The sequence below is a fragment of the Phocoena sinus genome, chromosome 1 (genome assembly GCF_008692025.1).
Source record: "Phocoena sinus isolate mPhoSin1 chromosome 1, mPhoSin1.pri, whole genome shotgun sequence".
Taxonomy (NCBI): Eukaryota; Metazoa; Chordata; class Mammalia; order Artiodactyla; family Phocoenidae; genus Phocoena; species Phocoena sinus.
Genome location: NC_045763.1, coordinates 91,222,967 through 91,239,740, shown reverse-complemented (window position 1 = coordinate 91,239,740; position 16,774 = coordinate 91,222,967). Strand labels below are relative to the sequence as shown.

At 34.7% G+C, this 16,774-nt stretch overlaps 1 protein-coding gene and 1 long non-coding RNA gene across 2 annotated transcripts in view; both read left to right on the top strand.

The window, feature by feature from the left end:
• Nucleotides 1-16,774, top strand: part of OLFM3 (olfactomedin 3) — a 195,225-nt gene that overhangs the window by 56,237 nt on the left and 122,214 nt on the right. The window lies entirely within an intron of this gene.
• On the top strand, nucleotides 326-16,769 carry LOC116758605. The gene is made up of 3 exons (XR_004351195.1): nucleotides 326-456; nucleotides 4,453-4,457; nucleotides 16,755-16,769. It is a non-coding gene; the product is annotated as an uncharacterized LOC116758605 (long non-coding RNA).

Here is a 16,774-nt window from a genome sequence, read left to right as displayed (position 1 = left end):
AAGCAGAAGAATCAATCAACTCAAAGCCAAGGCAGTAGAACTCACCCAATGAGAGGAGCAAAAAGAAAAAAAAAAGAATTTAAAAAAGTGAAGATAGCCTAAAAGGCTTATGGGACAACATCAAATGAACTAACATTTGTATTACAGGTCTCCCAGAAGGAGAAGGGAAAGAGAAAGGGGCAGAAATCTTATTTGAAGAGATAATGGCTGAAAAATTCCCTAACTTAGGGAAAGAAACAGACATCTAGATGCAGGAAGCCCAGAAAAGTTGAAAACAAGATGAATCTAAAGACACCCACTCTGGGCTTCCCTGATGGCTCAGTGGTTAAGAATCCACCTGCAAATTCAGGGCACACAGTTTCGAGTCCTGGTCCAGGAAGATCCCACATGCCACGGAGCAACTAAGCCCATGTGCCACAACTACTGAGCCTGTGCACTGGAGCCCACGATCCACAAGTACCGAAGCCCGTGCATCTAGAGCCCATGCTCTGCAACAAGAGAAGCCACTGCAATGAGAAGCCCACACACCACAACAAAGAATAGCCCCTGCTCGCTGAAACTAGAGAAAGCCTGCGTGAAGCAATGAAGACTCAATGCAGCCAAAATTAAATAAATAAAATAAATAAATTTATGTTTAAAAAAAGACACCCACACGAAGACACATTATAAATTAAAGACAAGGAAAGGATATTAAAAGCAACAGGAGAAAAACAACTTGCTACATGCAGGGGAACCCTCATAAAGCTATCAGCAGTTTTTTCAACACAAGCCCTACAGGCCAAAGGAATTGGCAGGATATGTTCTAAGGGCTGACAGAAAAGAAAAAAAAAAAAAAAAAAAATCCAAACAAGAATACTCTACCCAGCAAAGTTATCATTCAGAATTGAAGGAAAGAGACACAGTTTTCCAGACAAGGAAAAGCTAAAGGAGCTTACTACAACTAAACCAACCTTACATAAATATTAAAGGGACTTCTTTAAACTAAAAAGAAAGGATGCTAATTAGTAACAAGAACACATATGAAAGAAAAAATCTCATTGGAAAAGTAAACATATAGTAGAGGTAGTGGACTACTTATAAAGCTAGTATAAAGGCTAAAAGACAAAAGTAGTAAAAATAACTATAATTACAATGATTATTTAAGGGATACACAGGATAAAAAGATATAAAACATAACATAAAAACAAAACATAGGGAGGCGTAAAATTGTTGAGCTTTAGAATGGGATCAAACTTAAGTTGTTATCAACCTAAAACAGACTGTTATAAGCTGTTTATATGTAAGCCTCATGTTAACCACAAAGCAAAAACCTATAGTAAATGCACAAATGATATAAAGATAGTAATATAAACATACCACTAAGGAAAGTCATCAAATCACAAAGGAAGAGAGGAAGAGAAAAAGAAAGAAACAGAGAGGAACTATAAAAATAGCTACAAAACAATGAACATAATAGCAATAAACACACACCTATTAATAATTACTTTAAAAGTAAATGGGGTATATTCTCCAACCAAAAGACATAAGGTGGCTGAATGGATTAAAAAATGACCCATATGTATACTGCCTACAAATGAAACACTTTAGATGTAAGGACACACACAGACTGAAAGTGAAGGGATGAAAAAGGTATCCCACACAAAGGGAAACCAAAAGAAAGCTGGAGTAACTAAACTTACATCAGACAGATAGACTTTAAAACAAGGATTGCAATAAGAGAAAAAGAAGGGCATTACATAATGATAAAGGGGACAATCCAACAAGAGAATATGACATTTGTAAATATTTATGCATCTAGCATAGGTGTACCTAAATATATAATGCACATATTAACAGACCGAAAGGGAGAAATAGCAATATAATAATTGTAGGGGACTTTAATACCCTACTTACATCAATGGATAGATCATCTAGGCAGAAAATCAATATGAAAACATCAGCCTTAAATGACATGTTAGGTCAAATGGACAGATATTTACAGAACATTCCATCCAAAAAGCAACAGAATTCACATTCTTTTCAAGTGCACAGAGAAAAGTTTCCAAGGTAGATTATATGTTAGGCCACAAAGCAAGTCTTGATCAACTTAAGAGGACAGAAATCATATCAAGCATCTTTTCTGACCACAATAGTATAACACTAGAAATTAATTACAAGAACAAAACTGGAAAATTCACAATATGGGGAGATTAAACAACACATTACAGAATAATCGAGGGGTCAAAGAAGAAATCAAAAGAAAAATTAAAAAGAAAAGCTTGAGGCAAGCAAAATGGAAATGTAACATACCAAAATTTATGGGATGCAGCAAAAGCAGTTCTAAGGAGGGAATTTCATAGCAATAAATGCCTACCTTAAGGAACAAGAGAAGTCTCAAATAAACAAACTAACTTTACCTCAAGGAACATAAAAAAGAAAAGCAAATGAATAAATGAAGCCCAAAATTAGACGAAAGGAAATAACAAAGATTAGAAAGGAAATAAATAAAATAGAGACTAAAAGACAATAGAAAGGATCAATAAAACTAAGAGCTGCTTCTTTGAAAGATAAATAGTATTGACAAACCTTTAACTAGACTCACAAAGAACAAAAGAGAGGACTCAAATATATAAAATATGAAAGAGGAGTTGTTACAACTGATACCACAGAAATACAAAGGAGACTATTATGAACAGTTATATGCCAACAGATTGGACAACTTAGAAGAAATGAATAAATTCCTAGAAACATGCAGCCTACCAAGACTGAATCATGATGCAATAAGAAATCTGAACAGACTGATTACTAGTAAGAACACTGCAACAGTAATCAATAGCTTTCCAACAGACAAAAGTCCAGGATCAGATGGTTTCACTGGTGAATTCTACCAAACATCCAAAGAACTAATATCAGTGCTTCTAAAATTATTTCAAAAGCTGAAGAGGGGAGAACTCTTCCAAAAACATTTTATAAGGCCAGTATTATCCTGCTACTCAGACAAGAACACTACAAGGAAAGAAAATTATAGGCCAATATCAGTGATAAACATAATTGCAAAAATCCTCAACAAGATATTAGCAAAGTAAAGTCAACAATACATTAAGAGGATCATACACCATGATCAAGTGTTATTTATTCCAGGGATGCAGGGATGGCTCGACATCCTCAAATCAGTCAGTGTAATATACCACATTAACAAAATGAAGGATAAAAATCATATGATCATCTCGATAAATGCAAAAAAGCATTTGACAAAATTCAACATTAATTTATGATAAAAACTCTCTACAGAGTGGGTATAGAGGGAACACACCTCAACATAATAAAGGCCATATATGACAAACCCATGCTAACACCATACTCAATGGTGACATACTGAAAGCTTTTCCTCTAAGATGAAGAACAAGACAAGTATGTCCACTCTTGCCACTTTTATTCAACATAGTATTGGAAGTCCTATCCAGAGCAATTAGACAAGAAAAAGAAATAAAAGGCATCCACATTGGAAAGGAAGAAGTAATACTGTCAATATTTGCAGATAACATGATACTATATAGAGAAAACCCTGAAGACTCCCTCAAAAAAACTGTTAGAACTTATAAACAAATTCAGTAAAGTTGCAGGATACAAAATAAATACATAAAAATGTGTTGTGTTCCTTTACACTAATAACAAACTATCAGAAATAGAAATTAAGAAAACAATCTCATCTACAATTATATCAGAAAGAATAAAATACCTAGGAATAAATTTAACCAAGGGGGTGAAAGACTTATATATTGAAAACTACAAGATATTAGCTTAAAAAATTGAAGAAGACATAAATAAATGAAAAGATATTCCATACTCATGAAATAGAGGAATTAATATCGTTAAAATGTCCACACTAACCAAAGTGATATATAAATTCAAAGCAATCCGTATCAAAATTCCAATGATATTTTTCACAGAAATAGAGAAAACAATACTAAAATTTGTATGAGACTGCAAAAGACCTTGAATAGCCATAACAATCTTGAGAAAGAAGAACAAAGCTGGAGATAGCATACTTCCTGATTTCAAACTATATTACAAAGCTATAGTAATCAAAATAGTATGGTACTGGCATAAAAACAGAGATGTAGATCAATGGAATAGAACAGAGAGCCTAGAAATAAACTCACATGTATATTGTCTATTAATTTATAACAAAGGAGCCAAGAAAATACAAAGGGGAAGGAACAGCCTCTTCAATAAGTGGGGTTTGTAAAACTGGACAGCCACATGCAAAACAATGAAACTGAACCACTATCTCACACCATACACAAAAATAAACTCAAAGTAGATTAAAGATTTGAACATAAGACCGGAAACCATAAAACTCCTAGAAGAAAACACAGGCTGTAAGCTCCTTGACATGATTCTTGGCAATGATTTTTTTAAATCGGACAACAAAAGTAAAATAAACAAACGTGACTATGTCAAACTGAAAAGCTTCTGTACAGTGAAGGAAACCAACAAAATGAAAAGGCAACCTACTGAATGGGAGACAATATTTGCAATTCATATACCTGATAAGGGTCTAATATCCAAAATACATAAAGAACACATACAACGCAATAGCAAACAATAACAACAACAATAATAATAAACTCTTAAATGGTCAGATTTCAATAGACAATTTTCCAAAGAAGGTATCTGGATAGCCAACAGGTACAAGAGGCTCAACATCACTAATGTGATGGCTCAACATCACTAATCACCAGGGAAATGCAAATCAAATCCACAATGAGATATCACCTCACATTTGTTAAAATGACTATCACCAAAAAAATAACAAATGTTGGCGAGAATGTGGAGAAAAGGGAACCCTTGTGCACTGTTGGTGGGAATATAAATTGGTGCAACTGCTATAGAAAACAGTACGGAAGTTCCTCAAAAATTAAAAATAGAACTACCATACAATCCAGTAACTCCACTACAGAGCTCATAAGATATTGTAAATAATGCTGCAATGAACATGGGGGTACAGGTATTTTTCCAGTTAGTGTTTTCATTATCTTCTATCTGAAGATATTAAAACAACCTAAGTGTCCATCAGTGGATGAATGGATAAAGAAGATGTAAATACACACAAATACACACACACACACACACACACACACACACACACACAATGTGATATTATTCAGCTGCTATAAAAAAGAATGAAATCTTGCCATTTGTGAAAACATGGATGGACCTCAAGGGCATTATGCTAAGTCGATAAGTCAGAGAAACACTGACTAAGTAAATAAGAAAGACAAACATTTATAACATATGATCATATGAAACAGATGAAAAAAAAACACCTGTGGATCCTCAACAGGCTTCAATCTTTCCCCATTTCTCATTAAGAACTAGTTATCTGTACAATAGGGCTATGGGCACCTTCATCTCATTTCCTCTGTGAACTCTAACTTAGACTATATTGTGTAATATATTTATGATAGCTAGTGCACTAATACATGAAACATTATTACACTGACAATGGATGCAGGGGGAGGGAAAGAAGGATGGAGGTGCTCACTGAGGGATACTTCTCAAGACTGTGTAAGAGCTATGGAAAAGGGAAGAGACAGAGGAAAGTACAGTAGAGTAGATCTCTCCCCACTGGGAGTTGATTTATATAAAGGTCTTACACAATAGAGGAAAAAAAAACCCTTTTTTTTTTTTTTGGTCTTATGAATCTTTATGAGCTCAGTGCCTTAGCATGGGATAAAAATGTGAGTTCACTGGGGGTCATGAAGAGCTTATTATTGAAATACAGAGACAGCTGATTCCATTTGTGTTGGCTTAGAGACAAAAACTCCTTGAAAGTAACCTGAAATATTACTTTAAAGTAACCTCTTAAATATTTCCATATTCTATTTAAAAGCCTGCTTTGCATGACAATTATTTGAGTTAGTAAGATATACCATTAATTATAAAAAGTAATTACAAAACAAAATATCGATGTGTCTGAAGTCCTCTGAGATATTGCAAAAAGCACATTCCCATTGATATTAATGCTTCCTTTAGGTCTCATTGTATGGGTAATCGCTTTCAAAGCAAACAGAATTGATTGCTTTATGTGAAAATTCAGAAGCACTGGATCCTAGCTCAGCCGTTTACTAACTATATACACTTTGGACAATTATTCAAATGTCCTAAACTTTCATTATCTCATCTGTGTAGTAAGGATTATGGGAGCCTCGTCTATGAAGAGATTCTGGATCTTCTTTTTATGGAATTGACCACACTTTTCTTTAAAGTCTTGCTGTAACCTACAAATACTTCCTATCAAAGCACATACCAAACTTTTTGCCTCCCCACCCACACTATACACTGTACAGCTGTACAACCAGGCCAACAGTGAACACTCAGTGCATACTTGTGTATGAATGAATAAATGAATAAGTGAGAAAAATCTTATGTAAAACACTTATGAAGTATATTCTACTACTACCATTTTACAGAAAACAAAGCTAAAGCTCCAAAAGGTTAAACAGTTGGCCTAGACACTAGAAGATGCCCAGAACTAGAAGATGGAAAAGCCACCAGAATTTAAACCTCAGTCATATCTTCTCATTCTGCCTTGCAGACTTCAACATGGTGTGGTTTCCCTTCAGAAAGCTCACAGAGCATTTTATGATTGCCTGTGGCCACTACTATATTCTTCCTTGCATTGTGAGGTGCCAGTACTTGCCTTATCTATTAACTAAATTCAAGATTCCTTAAGGACAAAAGAGCACACTACTGATCTTTGTACTTGAATTCATAATGCCTAGTTCAATAAATATTTGTGAAATTAAGAAATTTAGTTTTTAAAAGAGATCCCAGCAATCTCTCTGGATTGGTTTGACTGTAGCTCTATCTGTGGCACAGGAAAGGATTAAATGATTTTTCAACAGTAATATTATTATACCTCTTTTACAGCAAATTCAAGATCCCTCCCATTCTCTTACATCTATCATAGAATTTTATTTGATTTCTGAACAAATATCACCTTTTTTCCTTCCACAGTCTATATATTCTATTTTATCTCATAATTTTTGCAGAATTATGAGGAACTATGAAATAGTTTCTCATAAGTTTATCCTCTGCTGAAAATCTTTTCTACATGTACCTTATAATTTGTAAGCAGTCTTGAAATACAAGCTTAGAACATCTGGAAGAAACTGAGCAAGAAAGCATTATTGGGATTACTTACTTTTCAAAAGACATGTAAAAATTTTATTCTCTCCAACTGTCTGATAATATTTGTATATTTCAGATGAACTTCAAGTAAACTTTATGTTTTTTGTGTGGTAGAAAAGTCGAACTGTACTGTTATGACCTCTGCATATAGTATTTTAAATTTGATTTTATAGAGCCCTAAATGGTTTCCTAAGTTATTTTTAATTCATGTAAATTACCTGAATTGGAGGTCTATTAACTTTCATTAGGCTGTCTCAGGAGCTGACTGCTGGCAAAGTGCCAAGCTCCTGGAGCCTGAGGGGTAGAGAGAGATGTGGGACTGCCAGAATGGAGATACCAGAAATAAAGGTAAGAGCCCAGCACACTTACTCTTCTGCATTCAAATGAACAAGACTGCAATTTAACTAGTACTTTTGGCATTAAACAATCAAGATTCAAGAAAGTTTAGTGGAATGCAAGAGGTGGGTTTCCCAAGATGCCTCTATATTTAGACTATACTTTTGGTAGGACTTGGTATTACTCTAATGCTTCCTGGTTTTGCTCATCCAAATGTAGCAAAGAAACAAAAAGATTATTACACTGAGAGCACTTATGACATTTTACAGTGCCAGGATGATGTACTATCTGCTTAGTTAAGAAGATTTACCTGCACAGTTGCTGCCTCTAGGAATCCATCACTAATGAGTTCAGGCCCATATATCATAGCTAGAAAGCATGTGACAGTTTGAATACAATCCAAGTCCTGGCATTTCAGGACTGTACTCTAATTTCCATGAGAATGTTTCAGGGTGTGCAAGATCTTTACAGTGAAGACAAAAGGACAATGGATTCTAATCAAAACAAAATAACGAAAGCAATCACGCTTTGATCCACACCTACCAGAAATCGAATCTCAGGTCAGTCATTTCCACAGGGGCTTTCTATGAGTAAATTTTATATCTCTGAGCCTTGGTTTTACCATCTAAAAATGGATGCGATAATGCCCACCATTAGGGCTTTTTTTAGAAGGACTAAATTAGAAAATGAATATAGTGACAAGCATAAAATAGGCCTTCAGAATATGGTATTTTTTGCTGCCTCTGTAGTTGTAAATATATCTGTGCAAAGAGTTACCCCTAATCACACCCTTAGAATCCCTGTGCCAGAAGAAAACATCAGAATGACGGTGAAATTATAAAATTCAATAGATTTTTGTCAAGTTTTCTCTGTTAGAAAGTAGAAAAGTGCTTATGAATTTAAGTAAAAGGAAACATATACTCTGTGCAAATGTTACTGGCTAAATTTGCCAGTAAAACATCCTCCCAAAAAAGGAAGACACAAGTAGATGAGGAGGACTCAGGATCTATTCTGCTCATTCTGTAGATCTTCCCGAATGCAATGTGTGTTGAGTCATGCACAATAAACCTCTATAACCCTGCAGAAAGAACCATTCTAGCAAACAAAATGAACACGCTTTATGTTGCTTTGTTTTTCTCCACTGAATGACTATACTTCCCAAAGCTTGCCTTTGTAAGTATTTTAGATATGTTTATTTCCCATGGCAATGACCGAAGATGTTATGCAAGTCTAACAATGTAAATGTTCCCGTAAGACAAAAGATTTCACGTGGTCTCTAAAGACAACCTTGAAATTAGTTGTGGCAGCTTTCTTTAATGTGTTCATTCACTCCTTCAGTAAATATTTATTAAGTGGTCTCTGTGGGGTAGACAATGTGAAACACAATAGGGAACGAGATAGAAACAGGGCCTGCTTTGATGAAGTTTATACCTTTTCCTTCATGTCTGACACTCTTCTTATGATGGCCTCCTACTAATTTTTTAATGATATAATTTTCTAATTCCTGAAGACATTTATATTCTTAAAATTGAAAAGACATAGCATAGCACAAAAATTTATCATGTCATTCTCTGCAAAATCACTACCACCAATAGTCTGGCATGTGTTTTTTTCACTTTTTCTAATCTCTTTCTCTCTTCCTTTCTCTCTCTCTTTCTCTCTCTCTTTCTCTCTCTCTCTCTCTCTCTATACATATATTTATATGTAATATCTTTTTCAAAAATGGCATTATATTATAAATTTTTAAAATTTAGCATAACGACTAAGTCATAGTAGTTACTCAATATATTTCCTTTTAATACAGTTTGCAGGCTCTGAATTAACTTGAATTTAAAACAAAAGGCAGTGGGGAACAAGACTTTAGGCTTTAAAGAAGCCAAATAGTCCTCGTAGAGTCATGAAAGGAAATTTTCCACTGAGCGGCAGCCTTAAGCTGATTATCCTCTTACCACAGGTCCTTATACCACAAATCTTAAAAGATGGACTGCCTTTATCAGACAATGCTTCTTTCTTTCTTTATCATCTTTATTGGAGTATAATTGCTTTACAATGGTGTGTTAGTTTCTGCTTTATAACAAAGTGAATCAGCTATACATATACATATATCCCCATATCTCCTCCCTCGTGCTTCTCCCTCCCACCCTCCCTACCCCAACCCTCTAGATGGTCACAAAGCACAGAGGTGATCTCCCTATGCTACTGGGCTGCTTCCCACTAGATATCTATTTTACATTTGGTAGTGTATAAATGTCCACGCCTCGCTCTCACTTCGTCCCTGCTACCCTTCCCCCTCCCCATGTCCACAAGTCCATTCTCTACTTCTGTGTCTTTATTCCTGTCCTGCCCCTAGGTTCTTCAGAACCATTTATTTATTTAGATTCCATATATATGTGTTAGCATACACTATTTGTTTTTCTCTTTCTGACTTAATTCACTCTGTATGACAGACTCTAGGTCCATCCACCTCACTACAAATAACTCAATTTCAAATCTTTGTATGGCTGATTAATATTCCATTGTATATATGTGCCACATCTTCTTTATCCATTCATCTGTCGATGGACACTTAGGTTGCTCCATGTCCTGGCTATTGTAAATAGAGCTGCAATGAACATTGTGGTACATGACTCTTTTTGAATAATGGTTTTCTCAGGGTATATGCCCAGTAGTGGGATTGCTGGGTCTTATGGTAGTTCTATTTTTAGTTTTTTAAGGCACCTCCATACTGTTCTCCGTAGTGGCTGTATCAATTTACATTCCCACCAACAGTGCAAGAGGGTTCCCTTTTCTCCACACCCTCTCCAGCATTTGTTCGTAGATTTTTTGATGATGGCCATTCTGACTGGTGTAAGGTGATACTTCATTGTAGTTCTAATTTGCATTTCTCTAATGATTAATGATGTTGAGCATCCTTTCATGTGTTGTTGCCAATCTGTATATCTACTTTGGAGAAATGTCTGTTTAGGTCTTCTGCCCATTTTTGGATAGGGTTGTTTTTTTGATATTGAGCTGCATGAGCTGCTTGTATATTCTGGAGATTAATCCTTTGTCAGTTGCTTCATTTGCAAATATTTTCTCCCATTCTGAGTGTTGTCTTTTCGTCTTGTTTATGGCTTCCTTTGCTGTGCAAAAGCTTTGAAGTTTCATTAGGTCCCATTTGTTTATTTTTGTTTTTATTTCCATTTCTCTAGGAGGTGAGTCAAAAAGGATCTTGCTGTGATTTATGTCATAGAGTGTTCTACCTATGTTTTCCTCTAAGAGTTTTATAGTGCCTGGCCTTACATTTAGGTCTTTAATCCATTTTGAGTTTATTTTTGTGTACGGTGGTAGGGAGTGTTCTAATTTCATTCTTTTACATGTAGCTGTCCAGTTTTCCCAGCACCACTTATTGAAGAGGCTGTCTTTTCTCCATTGTATATTCTTGCCTCCTTTATCAAAATAAGGTGACCATATATGTGTGGGTTTATCTCTGGGCTTTCTATCCTGTTCTATTCATCTGTATTTCTGTTTTTGTGCCAGTACCATACTATCTTGATTACTGTAGCTTTGTAGTATAGTCTGAACTCCAGGAGCTTGATTCCTCCAGCTCTGTTTTTCTTTCTCAAGATTGCTTTGGCTATTCAGGGTCTTTTGTGTTTCCATACAAATTGTGAAATTTTTTGTTCTAGTTCTGTGGAAAATGCCATTGGTAGTTTGATAGGGATTGCACTGAATCTGTAGATTGCTTTGGGTTGTAGAGTCATTTTCACAATGTTGATTTTTCCAATCCAAGAACATGGTATATCTCTCCATCTGTTTGTATCATCTTTAATTTCTTTCATCAGTGTCTTATAGTTTTCTACATACAGGTCTTTTGTCTCCTTAGGTAGGTTTATTCCTAGATATTTTATTCTTTTTGTTGTAATGGTAAATGGGAGTGTTTTCTTAATTTTACTTTCAGATTTTCATCATTAGTGTATAGGAATGCAAGAGATTTCTATGCATTAATTTTGTATCCTGCAACTTTACCAAATTCATTGATTAGCTCTAGTAGTTTTCTGGTAGCCTTTTTAGGATTCTATATATATGGTGTCATGTCATCTGCAAACAGTGACAGCTTTACTTCTTCTTTTCCGATTTGGATTCCTTTTATTTCTTTTTCTTCTCTGATTGCTATGGCTAAAACTTCCAAAGCTATGTTGAATAATAATGGTGAGAGTGGGCAACCTTGTCTTATTCCTGATCTTAGTGGAATTGCTTTCAGTTTTTCACCATTGAGAATGATGTTGGCTGTGGGTTTGTCATATATGGCCTTTATTATGTTGAGGTAAGTTCCCTCTATGCCTACTTTCTGGAGGGTTTTCATCATAAATGGGTGTTGAATTTAGACAATGCTTCTTAAAGAAAATTTCCAGTGATGTGATAAATCTTCCTCCATATTGCCAAGAAATGTTTAAATGGATTATTTTTCAAAGAAGGATTTTTTTAAAACCCATTCTAGATTAATAGAAAGCTGGTTCCTTTCTGTTTCATTAAAAAAAAAAAAAGTTGAAAGTCAAGTCAAAGCCCAGTTTAGAAAAAAAGGCCATTTTATATCAAACCATTTCAGGTAGTTTTTACTTCTTTTCTCACAATTCTTCTCTAGGCTTTTACAGCGTAGGGTTATAGAGGACTGTCATTTTCAGTCCTTCTATCTATTTTTAAAAAAAATGAAAGTGGTTATATGTAAAGAATGAAAGCCATCCTTCCTTTGAAATAAGGCTAAATCATTTTTAAAAGATTTCAAGCTAAGTGTGGCTCTCAAATGCTTTTCAATCCCAAGAAATTCTCTGGCCTTCACTCATCAATCAGCAAAGTGATTACATTATTTTTCCAATTTTCTTGTTATTGCTATATCTGTTTTTCAGAAGGCAATGCTAGAATTAAAGAACTTCCTTTTAAAAATGCAATAAAATAGTAAGCTTTCTTTTAAACCAAAGTTAGAAAACTTTGTTCAGTTTCTATTTTTTATGTCCTACCATATTGAGAGACAATTATCTACCATATGTGAAATGTAAACAGCTAGTTTTAAAACACATTGTACAGACTTACAGATTCATTAAGACATCAGAAATGGTTGCAACTAATCCTCCTATTTAAATAAATGAAGAAACTCAGGGAGGAGACTAATACCTCCAATATGTCAGTTACTCTACTCAGTTTTTTATCTATTTTACCTCATTTAAGACTTACATCCAACTTGCAATCAGAGTCGTAAGTCCTAGTTTATGACTAGTCCAAAGTCACAAAGTGATTTAACTGCAGAACTGAGACTTCTGCTGGAGACTTTTGTCTTAATACATAGCTCTTTCTGCTATACCAAGCCATCTTGTACCATCGATTGATCAAAGGCTTACATGAATACGGTGACAGGCTGAAGAGAAATGATTTGGGGAACTGAACCTTATTGTCAAAGATAAGAGATTTAAGGCTAGATAGTATAAATGTGATTTTTTCTGTGATAGAGACTACCTTGTTAGATATAGATTAGATAACATCCCTATTTTAGTACCATCTCAATTGCCAGAGAGAACGTCTGTGACCAAACAGCTAAATGTAGCTGAGTATGATGCAGCTTAATTGGCTTAAGCCTACAGCTATAAATTTCTAATTTTTTATGCTCTAGCTCAATTAAGCTCACCTAATGCTTTAAATATTCAGCAATTTATTATGAGCATGAGTATAGCATATTCACTACCTTAAAATAATCATCCAGATTCAAACCTAGACTTTGCCACTTTCTTGACTACTCTCTTACCTCACTTCTCTGCATCCTTGACACTTGGGTCAGAATTACTATCCAAAAGCATATGATTAAATATATTCACCAAATATTTACTTTCAAGCCATTATAAGTAGAGAAGATCCAGATAATTAAAACAATTTTAGACTCTTAGGTCTCTCTGATAATTAACTCCATTTTTCTTCTGACTTTTTGTGAATAATTTTAAAATATAGAAATTTCACTTGTTAGATTTAAATAGGACTTTTCCCCCAAGCTTTTCTAATTACATAAACTTTAAACAGATTTTACCCACACTTTAATTACTTCACTCATAGGATGAGCTAAGAATATATTTCAGACATTCCTATTTCCAGGTTGTTCAGAATTCAGAAGTGCTGAAATGTTTTGAAATTCCCCTGTAGAATTTAGTGCAAAAATACAAGTTAAAAATAAGTAATTGGATTGAGATTATAAATACACAGATTTAAAAGGACATGGCCACAGGAGAATTTAAAAATATTTATAAATTCTACCAAACCTCCTTATTGTATTCAGGAGCAAATATTCAAAAGCAAAGGAATAGTCACACAGGAAGGAATATATCCTTGTGTAAATTTTAAAATTAGCATTCATTGGGGCAATCAGGTTAGAGTCAGTCATTCTACAGAAATATGTCTAAGAAATAAAGGACACTGTCTGATGCATAGGACTACCTGGCATCCAGAAAATGCCTGGACAGAATCCTCTGAGATTCATGGTTAAGCCGAGCATCTACAAAAACAGAGTTGCCATTTACTGAGATGGGGAACGTCACTCGAGCAATTTTGCATTGTTTCTGTGACAGGAGGGGACAGAGATAAGAAATGCAGTTTAGAATAAGCTGATCATACGCCGCCTGTGGAGATCCAACTTCAGATATTAAGTAGGGAGTTTAGGTAAATGAATTTGGAGCTGAAGGAATAGATCCAGGCTGGAAATAAAATTTTAGCAGTTCACAGCATGTAAATAATAGCTAAATCTCTAAGACTGGATAATCTCACTTAGGGATGAGCAGAGAAGATACAGAAGAGTAAAAATCCAAAGACTGATTCCTGGGACAATCTACCATCAGAGATCAGGGAGCTGAATGGTAAAAGCAAAGGGAGCTAAGAAGGACAGGATGGTGAGAGAGTAGGAAAAGCAAGAAAGCCAGAGTTCTGGATGTCAAATGAATAAAATATTGACATTTCAAGGAAAAGAGAATGATCATTTGCATCAAATGTTGCTGAGAGATCACAAAAGATGAGAACTGAGATTTGACTTCTGATTTAGCACTGTGGTGACCGCTGGTGACTAACTAGAACAATGTCTGTGGAGCAGTGGGAACAGAACATGACTGGAACAGGTTAAGAGTAGAATAGGAAGAGAGGAACTGGAGATCAAAAGTTCAGAAAACTCTTTCGAGGCATGTTACTTTTTTTTTTCTAAAAACCAACCTTTAATAAGCTCTGCCCCTGAGTGGTCAAAGTGAAAACTGGGGAGACTTTGGAGTCCACCTACTTCCTGGTTTATGTGACCTTGGAAAATTACTTAACTTCCTTGGGTTCAATTTTCTGTAAAATGGGAAAAATGATGCAGATGAGATCAATATATAAAGCAGTGGGACAACATCAAGGCATTTTACTTTAAAGAAGAGAAGAGAAATGGTCTGGTAAAGGGATATGTTGAGTTAAAAGATCTTCGTAGTTATTTAAAGATTTATATCAGATAATATATTAAATTTTCTTTAAAATCTACTATTTCATTGTTTTACAATTCATCACAAGGAGCTAAATAAGGATCAAATTAAGCTCTAATATCTGGCATTGTCTGATCTCTGATAAAAACACTTTGCAAATAAAATTAAGGTAAGTTTAGGTAGTTGGCATGTAACAGCAAACTGAAAATTCATTATGTAAGTCCATTAACTAAATCTACACATTATCAACAAATTTCCTTCCTCCTTTTGAAACCTAAGATTGGAAATATTCTTCACCTGTTTAATTGAATATGTTAAAACGGTGACCTTATAATCTTCCCTATTAATATTTAAATGCTTTTCCATGAATAGATTAAGACAACCTAAACACTGAATTTTTGAGTGTGTCAATATCCACACCTAAGATATAAAATATAAGATATAATCTATTTACCATGTTTAGTCATATGTAGTAGGCAGATGTCCACATCCTAACCCCCAGAACCTGTAAGTATGTTACCTCACACAGATAAAGCGCCTCTGCAAATGTGTTAAGTTTAAGGTTTTGAGATGGACAGAGTACCCTGGATTATCCAGGTGGGCTTAATTTAACCGCAAGCAGCCTTATAAATGAAAAAAAAAAGGCAGGATAGTTAGAGTCAGAGAAGAAGATGTGATGATGGAAGTAGAGGCTAGAGTGATTTGATTGCTGGCTTTGAAGATGGAAAGGAGCCACAACCGAGGAACTTAGACCACTTCTTGAAGAGGGAAAAGGCAGGAAGCAGTCTCTTTCCTAGAGCCTCTAGAAGGAACACTGCCCTGTTAAGACTTTAATTGTAGCTCTATGAGATCCATTTCAGACCTCTGACCTATAGAACTGTAAGATAATGAATTCTATTATCGTAAGTCACTAAGTTGGTGGTAATTTGTTCTAGTTGCAATAGAAAACTAATACACCGTTAGGCATCTATATTTGTCTAGATCCTTCAATAAACTATGAACTCCTTAAAGTCAGGCTCTGGTTTTGATCAGCCCTGTATTTCTTACAGATCTCTATAGTACCTTGCCTATAACAGTTGCTCAATAAATGCTGAATTTCTTTGGAAAATTAGTTAATATATAAGCACTGTATCAAAACTAGACCAGTAACTACAAAAATGTTTGTGCAGAAGGAAGCCCTAAAGGGGAAAATGATAAAATGTGGTATTTATCCTCATTGTTCTTTCAAAAAAATGAGTTTACCAACATAAATGAAAGACACATTGGAGAATTATAAATTATGTGACCTTTTCTTACTCAGGATGATACTATAATTCCTGAATATTAGAAGAAACATGCTCTTAGATTTCCACAAGTTTTTAATATAAGTGCATTCTAGGATTTGCATATTTTTAATCATGGAAGAAGTAATAAGGTAACAGTATTTTTTAAAAAAAATTCAGCAATAGTTATTGCAATTTGTAAAATATGTTTATTGATTTTATTTTTATTTTTGGCACAACATCCAAAAATAGAAGTTTAATAATAATTTACCTTTTTTAAAAACAGTGTTTTCTGAAAATAACTTTCCTATTATACAAAACAAAGTTTGTGACTATCTTCATAAACAATGCTGTATTCCATTTCAATCCTTCATTGCTATATTGGTCACTATAATAAATGATACTGTGATTTAGACATAGTATTAAAAATCACTGAGATCTTGGGGCTTCCCTGGTGGTGCAGTGGTTAAGAGTCCGCCTGCTGATGCAGGGGACACGGGTTCGTGCCTTGGTCCGGGAGGATCCCACATGCCACGGAGC